The sequence below is a fragment of the Macadamia integrifolia genome, chromosome 7, assembly GCF_013358625.1.
Source record: "Macadamia integrifolia cultivar HAES 741 chromosome 7, SCU_Mint_v3, whole genome shotgun sequence".
Taxonomy (NCBI): domain Eukaryota; kingdom Viridiplantae; phylum Streptophyta; class Magnoliopsida; order Proteales; family Proteaceae; genus Macadamia; species Macadamia integrifolia.
In genome coordinates this window covers 12,600,550-12,620,554 of record NC_056563.1, presented here as the reverse complement: position 1 = coordinate 12,620,554, position 20,005 = coordinate 12,600,550, and positions in this window count along the sequence as shown.

Genomic DNA, 20,005 nt, shown 5'->3' with positions numbered 1-20,005 from the left:
CTTCTAACGGATTTTTGGAAGCTAACAAAGGAGATCATCCTTGGATCCGGTGATGGCTGGTAATGGAGATTTTATGAAGAAGGCATTGGAATCCAAAAGGGGGGAGAGTAGGGGGGAGAGTAGGGAGGAGAGAGGTGATAGGGGATAGGAGAATACGTTTGATAGGGTGCGAAGAGGACCTTCTCCTTGGTGGTTGTGAATCCTCTTCCTGATGTGGACCAACTACTAGAACCAATCCATGCTGGTGCGTGCATGAAGATTGTGATCCCACAAGATGCGTATGAGGAGAGATTGGGTAGATTCAAGTTTTTCCTGATAGTGAGAACGAATTTTAGATTCATCTCCATGGATGATGTTCGCAAGGATGTTGTTAACTCGTGGAATCTGAAAGGGCATGTGCAAATGGCACCTATGGGGAAGGGATTCATCCTTTTCCAATTTGAAATTGAAAGTGAAATGGTGGCAATTTGGAGAAGAAATATAATTAAGGTGGGAGGACAGATGATTATGTTCCAATGCTGGAAACAGGATTTTGATGTTCATGCAAAGAATACTCCAACAAAGCTTGTGTGGATTTGGTTTCCAGATCTTCCTCTTGAGTACTGGCACGAGAAGATCTTATTATCTATGGCCAAGGGAGCAGGTAGGCCTGTAGCCTTGGATAGACGTACAAGATCGGCGGCAATGGCCAGTTGCACGAGAGAGCAGGTGGAAGTGGAAGTTTTGGCCAAAAAGGTGGAAGAATTGCAGGTGGAAAGGAGACAACCAGGGACGGGAGAGGTGTTCTGATTCAAACAATTCATAATCTATGAAGACGGGATGAGCAGGTGCGATTTTTGTAAAACGTTTGGTCACTCCATTCAAGAATGTAGGGAGAAGAAGGAAGTTGATGACAGAGGGAAGGATCAGGGTGTAGATGGGATTCCTGGGGTGATGTTCATGGATGAAGGTGGTGGTCATGGCTGGAGGTTGCGTAATCCTGGTGGTGGAGCGGCTGTAACAGCACATGCCTATCTTTCTTACCATCCATATCACATGTGATATGAATCTCTATTGTATATTGAATCCATGTCATATGTGATATGGATCTTTCTCACAATAGACACTTTCCTATTGCAGACATTGGCGGCTGGGCAGTAGGAGCCACAGGAACAGTGGCATAGGTGGTAGGGGTGAGGTCGGCCATTCTAGTAAGGAGGAAAAGAGAAGACTAGGCTTTAGAGGAAGGCGTTGGCCAGTAATGGCTCTAATACCATGACAATAAGTAATGTTTTGCCTTAATTAATGTGTTTGAGAACATTACAATATATAGGAATCCTGTGTAACCCTAGTCATGCGAATATACAAGGAAAGAAATCAATCCTAATCAACTTCTATGTAGAGACCATTACATAATGGTAAGTGTCCATTAAGAGTCCAGCTGCAATAGGAAAGTGTCTATTGTGAGAAAGATCCATATCACACGTGATATGGAATTGATATACAACAGAGATCCATGTCACATGTGATACGGATGGTAAGAAAGATATGCAAGTGCTGTTAGGCTGAGATGTAGGTTGTCTTATTAGGAAGGAACTCTTACCTTTCGAAGGGGGATCCTGTTGCTTTAACGGATCCTTCTTTGAAGGAGAATATCCCCACATCTAAGGAAGGTAGGAATGATATAGGGAATATTGTGGTTGTCCTTCATTTAGAGAAGGAACTAGAGGTGGAGATGAATAAGGTAACTATGGATGGCCACAATCAATGGAGTGAAGACTCAGATATGGAGTGACCCACTGGAGCAGGCACTAATCTGGACAATGGGTTGGATCATGGCAACTTATCCGCTATTAGAGAAGAAATTGGGGGCATGAAGAATGGTCAAGAGGTGTTTGACAAAGAGGAGGTCTGTGAGCAGAGAAGTGGTCGACAAGAGGACTCTTCTGGGGTTGATGGATCAGGTAGGAGAAGTGGGGGCCTTGCACTCTACTAAAAAAAGGGACGTAGTGTTGGTAGAGGACGTGGTGGAGGTGGCGGGTGGACTGCTATGCAGGTGGGAGAGAATTATTCATCCAGGTGCTCTCTTCAACTTCAAGAGGGGGCTGTGGTAGTTTACCATCATGATGTGGCCTGTGTGGATAGGGCTGCATGTGAGAAAGAAAGCTCTGATATGGAGGTTAGGAGACAACAGAAGAGGAAGTATGTGGCAAATTCTGAGCAGGCTTCACGCAAGTTTGATCGAATTGCTCTAGCCAGAAAGTGATTGATGAAGGTTCTTTTTTGGAACATGAGAGAGATGAAGAAGAAGGCAGCTAGGCTGGCCTTAGGGAATAATTTGAGGTAGAATACTCGAGATTTCCTGCATATTGTGGAGCCTATGGTGGAGGTGGCTGACTTTCCAAAGCTATTCTTTAGTAAGAAAGGGTTCAAAGTGGTTTTTATTCACAATGAAAGACCTGATAAAGTCCCCAATCTTTGGGTTCAGTGGAGGTACAAAACTAGAAAACTGATTATTATTTCAGTCTCGGATCAACATATCACGATTGGGTGTCTTGGAATCAGGAAAACTTTGTGTTTGTTAGTAGTTCATGCAAAGTGTTTTCATGTTGCAAGAAGGGAGCTATAGTTGAACTTGGCCGCATCTTGTCCTAATCCGACTATTCCATGGATGGTAATTGATGATTTCAATGCTAATCTTCAATCGCATGAAAAGAGAGGCCAAGGGGTGTTCAATATGGGATCAGTTGCAGACTTTGGTGCAATGGTTGATGCTCATCCAGATCACCTCTCAGGGGAGGAAATTTAACTGGACGAATAATAGGAGACGTGGTAATGTGGTAGTAGTGCTGGATATGAGTTTTTATAAAGATTCCTGGATTTCTGTATTTCATGATTGTTATCAAAAGGTAATGGCCACTGTGGCGTTGGATCATTACCCCTTATTGGTGGTACTGGAGGCCTCTCATAGACCTAAGAATTGTCCTTTTCGGTTTCAAAGGTTTTGGACTGAACATGAGACTTTTCTTAACGTTGTGAAAAGGCTCTTGGGGTGAATGGATTCGTGGGTCTCCCATTTATGTGCTCACTCATAAATTAAAAAGGTTGAAAAGCATTGTTAAATGTTGGCAAGGTATACTTTTCTAACATTAATTTGGAGCTGGAGGTGGCGAGGAAGCGTATGGAGGAAGTGCAGCTGGATATTGAGAGAGATGGGATGGATGACCTGAATTTTGCAAGAGAGGCAGATGCTAAAAAAAAAAAAATACCTGAAAGTTCTTGAGAACTATGAAAAACTTTGGGCTGAGAAGTCTCGTATGCGATGAAGGTTGCAAGGCGATAGATGTTCCAAGTTCATTCATATCTCTGCAAAGATGTGAAGGTTGAAAGACTAGTTTTGAATTTCGAAGAGTGATGATGGGCAGGAATGCAGGATATCTCTGAGAAGGGCCAGTTGGAAGAATATGTGAGTGGATTTTATGAGAAATTCCTTAAGAGATCTAATCTCATTGATCACATGGATATGCTACATTGTATCCCTACTATGTTGGAGGACTTTGATCAATGGAGATTGGATTCTATGCCTTCTGATGCTGAGATCAAAGGGGCTGTTTGGGGCCTCAACTCAACCATACAAGGTTTATAAGAGAGTAGGAGAAGAACTAGTAGAAAAAGGAAAGAAAAAATAGACAACAAAAGATAAAATCAAGATTCAACATAACTTCAAAGGTATTACATTACTTCAATTGCATTGAGTGAGAAGGAATTTAATAGAACTTTCATGTGTAGCTCAGCCAAAGAAATGTGGGAAAAACTAATAGTGACTTACGAAGAAACTAGGGATGACTCATCCAACAATAGTGATGAGGAAGAAGAATCAGGTGATGAACACACCAATTTAGCCTTGATAGCTACATCTGATCAAGTAGATAATGAGGTAAGCTCCACAAACTTAGATTGTACAAATTCTATTTGTGAAGAAAACCTTGAATATGATGAACTATATGATGCTTTTTTAGAATTATATAAAAATAGCAAAAAAGTAGTGAAAGAGAAGAAAGCATTAGAAAAGCAAGTAGATAATCTCCAATTTACCTTGAATGCGCTCACTACTTATGTGAGAGAGAAAAAAAAAGAAAGCAAAGGTCATTTGGAGACTATTGAAACAATGCAAAAGGAAAACAAAGACCTCTTACAAGAAAATACAATATTAGCCTCGGCCCTAAACACCTTTACCAAAGGCCAAAGGAATATTGATACCCTATTGGGAACACCTCGAAGAGATGTTCACAATAAGGAAGGTCTTGGATTCAATGCCTCTACTTCACAATCCAAGGGAAAGGAAAAGACCAATCCACCCTTGAAGAAACCTCAAGCTAATCATACATATCAATATGCAAGAAAGCATAGTCATGTTCCTCAACAACCGCAAAGGTTCTCAAAACCTCAAGGTCAACAATGGAGCAAGTGGAGTAGATATAATAGACCACAACCACTCGAATCAAATGGTTATTACAATAATCAGTTCTATAAACCTCAACCTCCAAGAAGCAATACTAGATCTACACAACATCATTGGAAAAATCCCCGATCCTATAATTGCCATACCTAAAACAAAATAAGGACCATCTAGGTACTAAAAGGATTTTCTTAATCTAATTTCAAAGGACCCAATTGGGGACCAATACATTATTGATTGTATTTTAATAGATGTGCTTGAAGAGCAAAAAGGATCTTGAATGGTATAACGGTTGCTCCAAGCACATGACTGAAAACTCCAACCTATTCTCAAAACTCAAGAAGCATGATGGAAGATGGGTGACATTTAGAGACAAAGGCAAAGGAAAGATTATTGGCTTAGGCTCTATCAAAATTGGAGGTACCACTATAAACAATGTTTCCTTAGTTGATAGTCTTGCCTATAACTTGATTAGTATGAGTCAATTATGCAAAAATGGATATCTAGTTGAATTTAATGCCTCTCAATGCTTAGTGAAAAATGACAAACTTATTGTTATTTTGAATGACATTAAAGAAAACAATATCTACATTTGTATGTTTGACAATATTTGTTCTAGTAGCATATGCCTTGTGTAAAAAAAAAAATAAAGATTGTTATCTTTGGCATAGAAAACTAGGTCATGTCAACACAAAAACGCTTAGACAAATTACTTCAAAAATCTAGTAAGAAACATGCCAAAACTGAAATTTGAAAACAAATTGTTTTGTGATGCATGTCATAAGGGCAAACAAATAAAAGCCTCACACAAGTCTAAAATAGTAGTATCAACTTCAAGACCTCTTCAACTACTTCACATGGATCTATTTGAAACAATTTCAAAGGGGTACAAACAAGATCAAGAATTCAACATCCTAGTAATAATGTATTCATATCAACTATCGAACCTAAAAGTGTTAAAGAAGCACTAACTGATAGTGATTAGATTAACTCTATGCAAGAAGAAATTAACCAATTTGAAAGAAATAATGTATGGGACTTAGTTCCCAAACCAAAGGACAAGACAATCATTGGAGCAAAATAGGTGTTCCAAAATAAATTTGATGAAAAAGGGGAAATCACTCGAAACAAAGCTAGACTCGTAGCCAAAGGATACAATCAAGAAGAAGGAATTGATTTTGATGAAACATATACTCCGGTTGCAAGATTAGAATCCATAAGAATGTTGCTTGCCTTTGCTTGTCATAAAAATTTCAAATTGTATCAAATGGATGTTAAAAGTCCATTCTTAAATGGTGTCATTAGTGAAGAAGTGTGTGTAGCACAACTTCTTAGATTTGAAAATCCAAAACTTCCTAATTATGTATATAAGCTTAAGAAAGCTTTGTATGGCCACAAGCAAATTCCAAGAGCTTGGTATGAAAGATTGAGTAAGTTCTTACTCAATAACGGCTATACCATGGGAAAGGTAGACACCACATTATTCATAAAACACAAAAACAAAAACATGATTATTGTCCAAATACATGTGGATATGAGGGTAGCGGCCATAGAATGATGAGATGTCTCTCTTCCACTTTGGGGGGTTGGGAAAGGACTTGCATCCATTCCGTCCTCTCTCCTCTCCTTCTCTTTCATGAGGGAGGGTATGTTATGTGGGCTTTGCTTGCGGGATCCACACCTCCGTATCCTCGTTTGGAGATCCATGGAGGCCAATTTTGTAAGAGTGTAAAGTTTGTCATTATAGACAGGGGTTTGATGATGGTCCAATACATGGATTAGGATCATACAAAATGGTTTGGAGTCACCACCTAGGATTATAGGCCTAGGACTAGGGGGTGGGCCCAATTCCTAAGAAAAGGGTCCAAAAATTGGTCTAGTCTAGAGATTTAGGGTAAGTGTTAGGCTGTGGAAGGAAGGTGTTAGGCACCTAATCTACCCAGTTCGACCGGTCTTCCTACTAGATACTTAAGAACGAACATTTTTCACAATTATTTCTATTCCACATGCATGGCTAAGTTATCACACTTATATACATTGACTGAATTAAAATGACTATGTACACTAAAACAAAGTCTAAATAAAGTTTGCATGATGACAATTTGGTTAAGAAACTGTACCTGAACTTAACCCCTGTTTCAGGTCAAGAGGGTATGGCCCCCGATTAGTACTGGTTTGGATTATCTTTCAGATTCTCTTGACTCAGGGGAAGATGGTCTTAACCTCCAACCTCCTTTCTCGAGAGATTTTGATTGTGATGATCGGGTAGAGTTTCGGCTAGGAACGGTTACTTTCGGATTTAGATTTGGACAGAGCTTCGGCTAAGGAAGGCTGTTTTTGGATTTGGATATAGTCAGGGCTTCAACTAGGAAAGGCTATTTTTGGGATTTGGATGAGGTGGCACTCCAACAAAGCTTCCACTAGGGATAGGCTATGGGAGGCTAGGCTGAGGTGGCACTTTGGCAGAGCTTCCACTTTGGATAGGCTAGGCTAAGGTGGCACTCTGGTAGAGCTTCTGTTGGGAATGGCTATTTCTATAAAGATTCCAAGGGCACTCAGACAGAGCTTCCGCTAGGAACTATAATTTTTTTTAAAAAAAAATGATTGACCTAAAAATGGATTGAAGATACCCAAAGCCCCAAAGAACACTTTGAAGATTCGAGCAGAACTCTGAATCTTGACAAAGATCTCTTCGTAGACCCAAAGAACCTCAAAGGGGGAGGGATTTCTACTTCTGGTAAAGACCAAGAACACTGAAAGGGAGGAGGCTAAAAACATGCTATTTTTGGAAAAATGGATTGAACTACAAACTTGTATTGAAGATCTTCAAAGTCCCGAACAACATTTCGAAGATCTGAACAAAATTTTGGATCTTGATGAAAATCGCTCTAAAGACCCGAAGAAACGCAAAGGGGGAGGGGAGGAGGAGAGAAGGTAGAGCTTCACTTCCTAAGGGTGGTTGTAGGGTTGTGATCTTGGTGTGTTAAATCCAAAGGAGGGGGTATTTATAGGATTTCTGGACAAACAGGGAGGAGAGAGAATTTTTAACCAATGGGTAAAAAGGGGTTTTAGACAAATGGGAGGAAAGAGAATTTTTAGCCAATGGGGCCAAAAGTGGGTTTTTGGACTAATTGGAGGTTATGGCATAGGGTATACTAGCAGAGTAGTGCATACATGAAAATGGGTGAATAGGAAATTTCTTCACCCATCGAGCCAGTGGAACGTAAATCCTAACCGTTGACGGAGGTAAACAAGGTTGGGCTGAAATGCACAGGGCATGATCAGCATAGATGCACGGGAGGGTAAGCATAGTGCAAGGATGGGCAGGCAATGTACACAGGCTGGTTAGGCACATTGCACGGGCTAGCCTACATCTATGCGTGGGCTGGCCAGAACGTACGCGAGGTGTGCAGCATAGGGCATGCACAACAACAGGCGTGGGCATGAGCAGTAGCCAGTGAGGGAATGAGCAGCAGCCAGCAAGGGTATGAGTAGCAACCAGCAGGGGGACACACAGAGGCAGGTGAGGGCTTTGGCAGTAGCCAACGTGGGGCTGCTAGCTAGTAGGCCAGCACACCTAGTATGCTTGTGGGCTGGCATATTGGCCGGTGCAAACATCATGCGTGCGGGCTGGCCTACTAGCCAGTGCATGCAGCATGCGTGCGAGTAGGTCCGTGCACATTATACACGCTAACATAGAATTTTTTGGTGACAATTACGAGAGATTTGACGGTCTAATATTGATGTGTCATATATCGTCGAAATTGTATTTTTGAGCACTATACATCTGTACGGTCATCTTGACCAGATTTCTTCATATATAAAAAAGTCAAATTTAGACCCTCTTCTCTCCCGCGTTGGGGTTTCCAAGGTTTTTAGATAGGTGGGGAATGTTTTCAGGTTTTCTTAGTCAATCATCATCTCTATTGATCAGAAGTCGGAAGTTGCGTTCAAGATCCACGTTTCATCATAGCCGGAGGAGGGTGAAAAAATTAGGTGTCTATAGAATGCCCCTCTTTGGTTCTGTGTGGGCCATGTGGTAAGGGACCTTTGACACTAGTGCTGAACTAGGGAGTAGATCTATAGCAAACTCTGTCTCTCGGATTGGGGGCAAACCTATCAAGTCATTCAGGAATACATCAGAAAATTCCTTCACTACATCTAGCTCGGTCAATGGCCTAATCTCTACCTTAGTATTCATCACAGATGCTAAGTATCCTTGACATCCCTTATCCAGTTGCTTCTTCATCTGGAGTGTGGATATGATAACTTTTTTGGGTTTCTTGGGCTTATCCCTTTGGAACACAAACTCATCATCATCACAAGGTCTGAAAATGATAGCCTTCTCTGCATATAGCACATTGGCTCTGTATGCGGACAACTAGTCCATTCTTAAAATCACATCAAAGTTAGTCATATCCAACTCGATCAAGTGAGCATTCAACTCATGATCACCTATGGTCATTGGACAAGGTTTATAAATACAGTTCAAACCCACTACACTTCCTGTAGGGGTGCTCACAGCCAAACATGGAGTCAGTCCCTTAGGTGGAATTCTCATCTTTTTCACAAATTCCGGTGACACAAACGAATGCGAGGCTCCTGAGTCAAATAATACATGTGTAGGCAATAATGATATCAATAATGTACCTATCACTACACCGGGTGCAGCCTCAGCATCTTCTGTAGTCATAGCAAACACTTTGCCCTGTGGTCTCTAGCCCTATAGGGGCTGTGCTGATATAGGGGCTGAGTATGTTTGTTAGGGCCTAGGTGGCATAGTGTAGGGTGCATCACTCGGCCTTCTATAGGGGCATGTCCTCACCATTTGGCCTAACTGATCACAATGAAAGCATCTCAAGCTCGATCCTAAAGACTGAGATACAATGCTAGATCTGGAGGGCTGGGAAGTGTGACTAGCATCAAGCCTCCTAAATTGCACTGGAGTTGGGTTGACATAAGGCACTCAAAAAGGTTTGCTACCTCCCCTAGAATCAGTAGATCCCATTGGCTTCTTTCCCATTTCTTGCTGAGTCGTGTAGTTATCCCTATGTCGAGCTTCAATAGACTTGGCCATTTGGCCACTTGGACCACCTCAGCATAGGTTTGTAGTTTCAACCCCATAATGGTTGGCCCAATACCTGGCCTCAACCCTTTTTCAAACTTCTTCGCCTTGGCTCTAGCACCTCATAGCTCCTCTAAGTGTTGTTGATACTCGAGCACATATTGGGAACCTTGAACCAACTGAGAGAACTCATTCTCTCACCTATCCCGAAAGCTTTTCAAAAAATAGTTCTCAAAGAAGGCCCCTTTGAAGTCTGCACAAGTAGGGTTTGGATTACTAGCCCTCAGAATAGGCTCGGTGGCACTCAACCAATCATCTGCTTCATTTTGTAAATGATTGCCCGCACACAAAATTTTCTACTCATCGGTGTAGCCCATCAGTCTAAAAACCTTCTCCATTCCACCAATCCATCTTGATGGATACAATAGGTCTTGCCCCACCTTGGAGAAACATGGGGGCCTAAGCCGTTGAAACTTCTCCATCATTTTTGTCAAGTCTGTCTAGCCCTCTATATGTGCTTGAGCTTGTTCTAGCATCAGGTCTTGCGCATACCTATGCACTTGTGCCCCACCAGATGTTTGAAAGGTAGCTGATCCAGTGGGTATTGGAATGGGTGCCAGTGGAGTAGGAGGTGCGGGTGGTGTATTACGGGCTTTCATCGCTGCTTGGATTCTATTATCGTTCCCGATCATAAACTGGTTTTGCCTTTCTTTCACTTCCCGCATCATGTTATTTATGATGGATGCCACATACTAAACTATAAGTACAGGCATACCTGGAGGTGCATTGTGGGGTCTACCCCGACTCTGTGTAAGGGAAGCGGGAGGTGATGAGCATGATTGGGATCATGATCAGGTGTTCTAGTGTGACATGATTCCTATGAAGGAATCCGATTAGTACACATACATAAACAAGATTGCATGTAATTGGAATACATGCATACATAGTGGGTTCCACACGTATATGATAGTCAAGATTAGGGTTAGGGCATGCATAAGTGGGGTCCACACATATTAGGATCCGATCAAGCACATATCCCAAAGAAGCACACCATCAAAGGAACCAAATAAAATTTAGATTTGAAAAATAACATGATTTATTTTTTAAAAGAGTCAACCGGAAACAGGGAGTCAAACAGCTGAAAATATGGTTTAACCCACCGGAAATATCAGTGGCATTTTTTTGTGGGCAAAAATGAGGCCAAAACCTCACTTTTCTCTTCATCGGAAACAGACACTGGAAGCATGCCCAGTGTTTCCGGTGGGCTATTTCCAGTGGCACCAAATCGGCCATAAATAGGCTCGGGTCTTGGCTTATTCACACAAAACCCTATTTACTCTTGTGAGAAAGGTGTGAAAATGGCCAAGGAGTCTTTTGCTACCCATTCCCTACCTTCCTCGTGCTATTTCACCATCGATCAGCGTCACATTCGCATCTAAGGTATGTTTTCTCTCTGTAACCTAGTTTTTGTGATTTTCTTCTCTGTGAGTTTTATATTCAACCATTTAACTAGGTTTCCGTTAACTAGCTTTAGCAGATCGACACTCTCTGTAACTAGCTTTAGCAGATCGACACTCTCTGCTACTGTCGAAGACACTCTCTGCTACTGGAAAGTCTCTCGCTTAGCCACAGGTATCGATCTGCTGAAGCTGCAGATCTGCTGAGAGCGTCTCTCGCTTAGCCACAGGTATCGATCTGCTGAGAGAAGCTGCGACACTCTCTGCTACTGAGGGCGGTGAAGACGTTGCAGAAGTGAAGACCCTTATGCAAGGAGTCAGGGATCTGCCCGTAGATCCAACATTCGATCTTCACTGCGGATTTGTCGGCGCCAAGGAAAGGAGAGAAAGGTAAGTTGCAGGTTCGGTTGTTCCAGCAGCAAGGAAGAAGAAGAAGAAGAAGAAGAAGAAGAAGAAGAAGAAGTGCAGATCTGAGCAGATCCGAGCAGATCCGAGCAGATCTGAAAACTCTTCTCCACTGAATTACAGCTTCACCGAACTCCGATCAGATCCAACACACCGAACACTGAAGAACTGATCTCTGGTGCGTTCTTTGATTCTCGGTTCAACCACAAAAGCAGGTTCCTCTGTTTTCTCTGGATCAGTCCAGCCCTTGCTGATTTCACCGAACACACCGATCAGTCCAGCCCTTGCTGATTTCTCTGGATCTGAAGATCTCCGATCAGTCCAGCCTCTCTTTCTTCTTCGTCAGGTCACTAGACCATGCATTTTGGAGGAGAGAGAGTGTCTGGCGATTCAGGGGAGAATGGAGCTATGGCTGTGGAGGATGACGATGGTGGAGCTCGGGAGTCTCTGGATCGTGGTCCAGATGGTCCTCCACAGGATGAAAGGCACAAGGATGCAGGCCAGCGACGTACATATGCAAAAGCCTTGGGTTTTTCGTCTTGGCCTGCCATTGACACTCTCCCAGAGCCGATTCAGGTAGGGAGTAAAAGACGAGTAATGATCCCGCAGAGAGACTATGAATCGAAGAGACAAAATTTTCGTTTTGCCTTAATCGGTAGGGTTAACTTCCGATTGATCTCTTTGGATGGTTTGAGAGCGGAAGCTCGGGAAAAATGGAACCTCAGTCAAGGGGTGCTAATGCATCCATTGGGAAAAGGTTATGTAATTTTTCAGTTTCAGTGCGAGGGCGACAAGGCAGCGGTGTGGCGAAGGTCTCCCCTTAGGATTGGTGATCAGGTCATTCGATTTCAACATTGGAAACCTGATTTTAATATTCACGAGAAGCAACTTCTCACAAAGCTTGTATGGATACGGTTTCCTGATCTCCCGCTTGAATACTGGCACGAAAATGTGTTATTGTCTATAGCAAAGGCAGTAGGGCGCCCTGTGTCCCTAGACAGACGAACAAGACAAGGCATTCTTGGCTTTTTTGCGAGAGTGCTGGTGGAGGTTGATATCTCTGACTTGGCAGAGAGGGTGGAGGAAGTACAGGTGGAAAGATTAGAACCAGGTACATCTCAGGTGTATGGTTTCTGTCAAAAGGTGGTGTATGAAGATAATGTGGAGCGTTGTGGATACTGTAAACGAGTCGGACATTTGATTTCCAAGTGTAGGCTGAAAAGATTGGATGATGAAAAGCAAAGTGCGGCTGATAAATTAGCAAAGGTTCCAGGGGCAGTATATGTTGAAGATGGAGTCAACTCAGGTGGGATTAACTCGGTGAGAGAGTCTCTTTCTAGGGGAAGATCTTTGCCACATCAGCAGAATAATTTTGATCCTATTCAAGATCAAATCTCTCCTAATTCAAATTCGTCTAAGGCTGGGGGAGATATTCAAATATTTTTGAATCCTTCCAACTCTGTCTCAAACGTTTTAGGAAAGGAGTCCAACGGAGATGAAAATTATGGAATTAAGGAAGGCTTTGTGTCAGGGACGGTTATAGAATTAGAGTCTGATTCTAATCCTATAAATAAGGAAGGAGAGATTTCTAATATTCTACCTAAGGAAGGAGAGGTATTTCGAATGGATGAGGGATCGGATGTTGATTCTGATCCAAACCCAACTGAGAACCCGCTCCATGGAGTTCCTGGTGATCCGCCAGTGGATCCATTGGGGGGGAACGAACCCAGAATGGGGCTTACTCCTGTGGGCGAGGTTGCTGTTCCGGAGGGGAGGTATCCTTCTCGTTATAGAAGGCTCGGTGGGGGTCAAGGACCTGGACGTGGTGTTGCCATGGCCAGTGCTATGCAGCCAGTTGTTGAAGACCCTGGTGAGGATCATGTGGTTTCTTCTTTGCCCAGGGTGGAATGTTCAAGGGGAACAGTCTCTATTGTGCATTCAGAAATTATAAGAATGGATACGGTGGCAGTGGCTCGGGAGAAGGAGGCCGGAGGTATGCTTGAGGGTGGAAAGCAAAGAAAGAAAACAGGTAGTCAGGCTAAAAAGTCTGATAAAAATCAATTCTCTAAGAAGTAATTCATGAAGATTCTGTATTGGAACATTCGGGGTGTTAGGAAGGCAGCAGGGTTGTGCACTTTACGTCTTCTGGTGAAGGAGCATGCCCCGGATGTGTTATGCTTGGCTGAACCCATGGTTCAGGTATGTAAATTTCCTGTTATTTTCTTTAGTCGGTTGGGGTATGCTGTGGATTTCATTCATAATTTTCGGGATGACAAAGTCCCAAATTTATGGATTATATGGAAGTTGGGGGTTTCGAGACCAGTTGTTGCAGGTATGTCTGATCAATATATATCAGTCATCTTTGATTGGCCAGGTAGTAAAGTGGGTATTTCTTTTGTACATGCAAGTTCTTTTAAAATTATGCGTAGGCAATTGTGGTTAGATTTGGAGTTGTCGATATCAGATTTGGTTCCGTGGTCTGTGATGGGGGATTTCAATGCAACCCTGTTCTCGCATGAGAAAAGAGGTCCTGGTAAGTTTAATCTTGGATCAGCTGCTGAATTCCAGGCAATGGTTGATGCGTGTGAATTGCTTTCTATCCCTTCTCAGGGAAAGAAATTCACTTGGACTAATAACCGTCGAAGGGGTCATGCAGTTGCAGTGTTGGATCGGAGTTTTTGTAATGGGAAGTGGATAGATGTGTTTAGAAATGTGAAGCAGCGTGTTTTGGTGTCTTCGGTATCAGATCATGCTCCTTTAATGGTTGTCTCTGATGATGTTCAAAGACCTACAAATATCCCCTTTAGATTCCATAGCTTTTGGATGGAAAATGATCAATTTATCTCTGTGGTTGAGGAAGCTTGGAAAACTTCGATAGGGGGTAATCCAATTTTCGTTCTGGCACAAAAATTAAAGCAGGTCAAGGAGAATTTAAAGGTTTGGGCGAGGGCCAATTTTCCTAACCTGAATGATGAGGTCGATAAAGCAAAGCTGGAATTAAAGAAGGTTCAAGATATGATAGAGGTGGCTGGGATGAATGATGAATTATTTAACAGAGAGGCAGATGCAAAAACAGTATTATTGAAGGCCAACCAAATGTACGAGAAGTTGTGGGCTGAAAAAGCTAAACTGAGATGGATGAAAAATGGAGATTGTAACTCGAAGTTTTTTCATCTCTCCGTGAAGCTTAGGAGGTTGAAAAATCAGATCACCTCCCTAAAAAAGGAAGATGGAACTTGGGTTTCAGACCAACAGGGAATATCATCTTATGTCTCTGATTTTTTTGAGAAATTTCATGAGGCTGATGAAATCACGGTTCATAATGACCTTCTTGATAATATTCCCAGAGTGTTGGAGGAGGAGGACGTGGCAGGATTGGAGAGTGTCCCGAGTGGGGAAGAAATAAAACAAGCTGTTTGGGATTTAGATCCTGTAAGCTCTCCAGGTCCTGATGGGTTCCCAGGTAGTTTCTTCAGGCGATGTTGGACTATTGTTGAGGGTGATTTTTGCAGGGCAGTGAAAAAATTCTTTGAGGAAGGGCGGCTTCCTAAAGGAATAAATAACTGCTTTATTTCCTTGATCCCCAAAGTTGAGGGGGCGGCCTCTCTAGATAGGTTTCGACCTATATGTATGGGGAATTTTTACTGCAAAGTGATATCAAAAATTCTATCTTCAAGATTACTTGTTGTTTTGCCTAAATTGATTTCGGAAGAGCAAGGCGCTTTCCAGCAGGGTAAAATAATTTCAGCAAATATCAGCCTCGCCTCAGAACTGTCAAATTTGATGCATTCTTCAGTTAGGGGTGGTGGAATGGGACTGAAGCTCGATGTTCAAAAGGCGTATGACTCTCTAGCTTGGGAATTCCTCTTTGCAGTTCTGTGCAAATTTGGGTTCTCATCTAGGTGGATTTCTTGGATTCACAACCTTCTTCTATCCTCCAGAGTATCAATTTTGGTGAACGGTGGCCCGGTGGGGTTCTTTGGGGTTGGTAGAGGTCTCCGACAAGGAGATCCTTTGTCTCCCTTTTTATTTATTCTGGCAGAAGAGGTTCTCTGTAGAGGTCTTAGAAGCATGGTTCAGAATGGTTTGATAAAGTCTCTTCCTGGGCCTCGAGGTGTGTTAACTCCCTCCCATTTATTGTTTGCTGATGACATTTTCATTTTCATTAATGCATCTGCTCAGTTTGTCAAAAATCTTAAGGCTTTTCTTGATAAATATCAGGCATTCTCTGGCCAGATACTTAATCTAGAAAAAAGTAGTTTGTTCTTTGGAAAGGTTGCCCCTCACAGGAAACATTTTATAAGTACTTTTATGGGAATCCAATCTGCAAGGCAGCCTACTAAATACTTAGGTGTGGAGATCTTCAAGGGGAGAGTTCAACGGGACCACATGTTACCGCTGATGGATAAAATCAAGAAGAGGTTATCGGGATGGAAGGGTCGGATTCTCTCCATGGCTGGTAGGGTGGAGCTGGTTAAATCAGTGATTTCAAGCATTCCAATTCATAATTTCGGGATTTATTGGTGGCCAGGAAGCTCAATAAAATTAGTAGAAAAGTGGATGCGAAACTTCATATGGTCTGGTGACATGGAGACAGGGAAGAAGATAGTGGTGAAGTGGGATGAGGTATGTAAACCTACCAGGGAAGGCGGTCTTGGCATTAGGAGGTTGCGAGATGTTAATTTTGCATGCCTGTGCAAATTAGCATGGCAAATCAAACATGGAAATTCTCTAATGAGTGTTTTCTTTCGTGCCCGTTTTCTGAAGATTGATGGTTCGCTGAAAACTACCTACCTTTCCTCTTCGATATGGCCTGGTCTTAAAAAGGTGTGGCGGTGGGTACAGTCTCATGAGCAATGGACTGTTGGGAATGGTCAGAGGATAAATTTTTGGAAAGATAGCTGGCTGGGAAAGAAGTCTATTGAGGAGATGTATGGTTTGCAGTTAGATATCTTTGATTCGATGCAGGCAAAGGTTTCTGATCTCATTTGCCAAGATGAGTGGAATTTTCCCCAGGTGAGCTCTGAATTTTTTCAAAATATCTTTGATCAGGCCAAGGATATCATAATTTCAGATCTGGATGATATTTGTCATTGGGAATTAAATTCATCTGGAGTTTTTACAATAAAATCGGCTTGGGAAAAAGTAAGACGGGAATCGCCAAAGGTGGGGTGGTATTCATTGATTTGGAATTTTCATCTTCAGCCTCGCCAATCGGTGTTTGGATGGAGAATGTTGAAAAATAAGCTACCTACTGATGATAATGTGAAAAAGAGAGGGGTTCCATTGCCATCTCAGTGCACTCTCTGTGGCATAGCGGAAGAGTCAATAAATCATACCATGTATGAATGCTCTTTTGCAGTTTTCATGTGGCAGAAATTTTGTTGTTGTTTTGGGTTTAGGTGGCCTGGATTTGAAGGAGTTGAAAGTTTAATAGCTTGGTGGAAAGATCAGGCCAAGAAGACCATCTTTAAAGGGGTGTGGCTGAAGGGTTTTGTTTTAATCCCTTACTTTTCTTGGTTGGAGAGGAATGGAAGAAAATTCGAAGGAATCTCAAAATCAAAAGAGCATTGTTTTGGCCAAGTGAAGAGAGAAATTAGCTGCCAAGAGCTGGTTCATTCAGGGGCAGCCATCTCAATTTCGGATCTTGTCACTGCAAGAAGATTGGGTATTTCAGGGGTGCGGAGAAGGCCTCGGGAAATCTTCAATATTTTCTGGTGCCCTCCTAATCCAGGTTGGATAAAAATCAATTCGGATGGTTGCTCTATTGGTAATCCAGGGAAGTCTGGAGCAGGGGGAATTCTTCGCAATGAAAAGGCAGAGGTAGTGGCAAATTTCAGAAAATTTCTAGGAACTCGCACAAATTTTGAGGCTGAATTTTTAGCGCTTATGATAGGGATTGAATTAGCTAAGCAGCATAATGTGAAACGGCTCTGGATAGAATGTGATTCAGTTGCAGTTGTGACTATTTTTCAGAAGAGGCAAAGTCCATGGATAGCTCGGCAAAGATGGATAAATTGTATTTCTTATTTGGAGGATGTGGAATGGAAAATAACGCATTGCTATAGGGAAGCAAATTCAGTGGCGGATTTTTTGTCAAAGTCAGCTGCTCGTTTTGAAGTGTCAGAGCCGATTTCAATTTGGCCAACTCTAGTTCAAATGGAATTAGACATGGATGCATCGGGTCGGCCTAGGTTCAGATTCACCTAGGAATTTCTTTTCTTTCCAGATTTTTTGTTTTTGGTGGAGTTGGGTAGTTGCGTAATTCTGCTGATGGCAATGCCGAAGGTGGAGTTTCTGCTTCTCCCTCTCTTCTTAGTGTGAGTGTTGGGTATTTCTCCCTTCCTCATCTGATGTACTATATTTCTTTTTTCTTCTTTTTCATTTTAATATACATGACTTTTCAGCGAAAAAAAATAGGATGCTCGCTTGCTTTCTCTGCTGATGGCAATGCCGAAGGTGGAGACAGCAAGTTGGGCTAATGGCGTCAGCTGTAATTTTCTTTTTTCTCTTCTTTTTGGATATTCTTCCCTTCTTAATAAATTACCCTGTTACAAAAAAAAAAAAGTGTGTTTGTAGTTTTGTTGGAATTTGATTTAGTGAGAACCCTTGCTATGCTCATAGCTTGATTTGAATCTATAATGTTATTTGTATGGTGCAATTAGCTGGAGAAAATTATTTACATTAAATCTACTGATATGTTAGGGAATGATTGTCTCTAATGCAAGTTATATGTGCACTAGAGCCATGAGGACAATCCTGCTATTCATTTTCTCTCATCATTCTTAGAATTGACTCTATTTTCTGGTTGAATAAAGTATGATTTCAGATCTATAAAACGATATAAGAATCTTGAATATCAGAAACTAGAACTAGAGTTTTTTCCTATGGACATGTCTTTTATTCATAGTTGTATGAGTTGTATCTCGTCTGCTCTAAATGGTGGGAATGGACAATAAGGTGATAGTGATGCTTCCTCTTAATTGGCGTATGTGATTGAGGAATTTTCTGAGTTTTTTTATTAATATTTTTTATCTTTTTTATTTTTTATTTTTTTTCTCTTCTTTATTATTGATTTGTTGATTCTTAATTTAGGTCATCATTTTGAGGCACCAGAAATTGGTATGTTGGCAAGCTGTTTGTGCATTCCTCTAGTTATAAAAATTAGGCTACATCAGTACTTGTTTGAAAGAAGGAAAATACCCAAATCTGGCTTTTGGATATTGATTTTCCATCAAGGGCTCCCAAAGCTATAGCCTTGCCATGAGCCACTAAAATGTTACCACCAAGCCCAGATGGAAATTTTATTAAGGAATTTGCATTGGAAAATTCATTGAAATTTTATTGAAAAGCTTGCATTTTTGTAAATATTTAAGTAAAAATTGCATTTTAGTAAATATATGTGACTTTTGGGAGTAATTCCGATAAAGTTTCTTCCATAATCATTCTATTTTCCATTTTTTTTTTTTGGTTTCGGAATCACGTTTTCCACCAGGTTATCAACCACCAATCTACTCCCTCTTAATTCTCTTAGTGTAAAATTAGGAAAAAATATTTATGGGTCAAAACTTAATAGTACTTTCTAATAGCAGAAATATATAAAACTCATGGGCTAAAAGTGCTTTCATTCTGCCACTTAATGAATGCCCCCATGTGCACCCACGTGCAAATGCATGTGAAGTTTGCTAGTATATATATATATATATATATATATTAGAGAAGAGAGTATATTCCTATGACAATCTCTCTCTCTCTCTCTCAATGTTAGAGAACAAATGAAATTTTGATTTAATATTAGTCACTCATGTTGCCACGTGCATTAAATGCACATGGATTTCTTACTTAGTATATATATATACTAGTAAACTTGCACGTACAAATGCACAAGTGGTTAAATGCATATTTAGATACAAAATCCAATTATTTCCAAGTACCTACATTCAAATCTAATGCCCTATAAGTCTGGTATGTGGTCTTGATTTTTGGTTCAGGAAATAAAACAAATTCAGTGGTTACTTCACGTCCATACTATGTGATCTTGATTTTTCATCTTTTGTTTTACCACTCAATCTAACTATATCAATGACTGACATATATCTCAAAGGAAGGTTGGTAATAAGTGATATATATCTCAAGTGCCAAGATTTAGTGGTGGACTTAAATGGTGAAGAATATTTCCCAATTGAGAATATTCCTCACAATGCTATGGCTGGGGTGGACCCGATGGGTGTTGGGAAGAGAGTGGATAATATTTTGGACGTGGATGTCCTTGGGTCGACCCGGTCTTCTAAACCGTCTGAGAATGAATCGCAGGCCTCAGGTGAGGAGAGCGATCACAGGGAGGGTGATATTCAGGTCAGGGAATCTCAGACACAGAAGGAGTACTCTCAAATGGTGCGTGCTTTACGACCACGGCGCAAAATTAATTACAAACCAGGTGGTAGGGGTGGCAGAGGGGGAAAGAGTGGCAGGGGCCAAGTTTGGGAGGGGGCTGAGAATAATTTGACTGAGCTTTCTCAATCGTGCCTGGTGGAAGGCCGAGTAGTTATTCATCATAAGGAAGTGGAAGAAATAGATATGATCATGCAGCGTGTTGAAGGGTCGGATAGACTTGGTAAGCACATTTCTGAGACAGAGCAG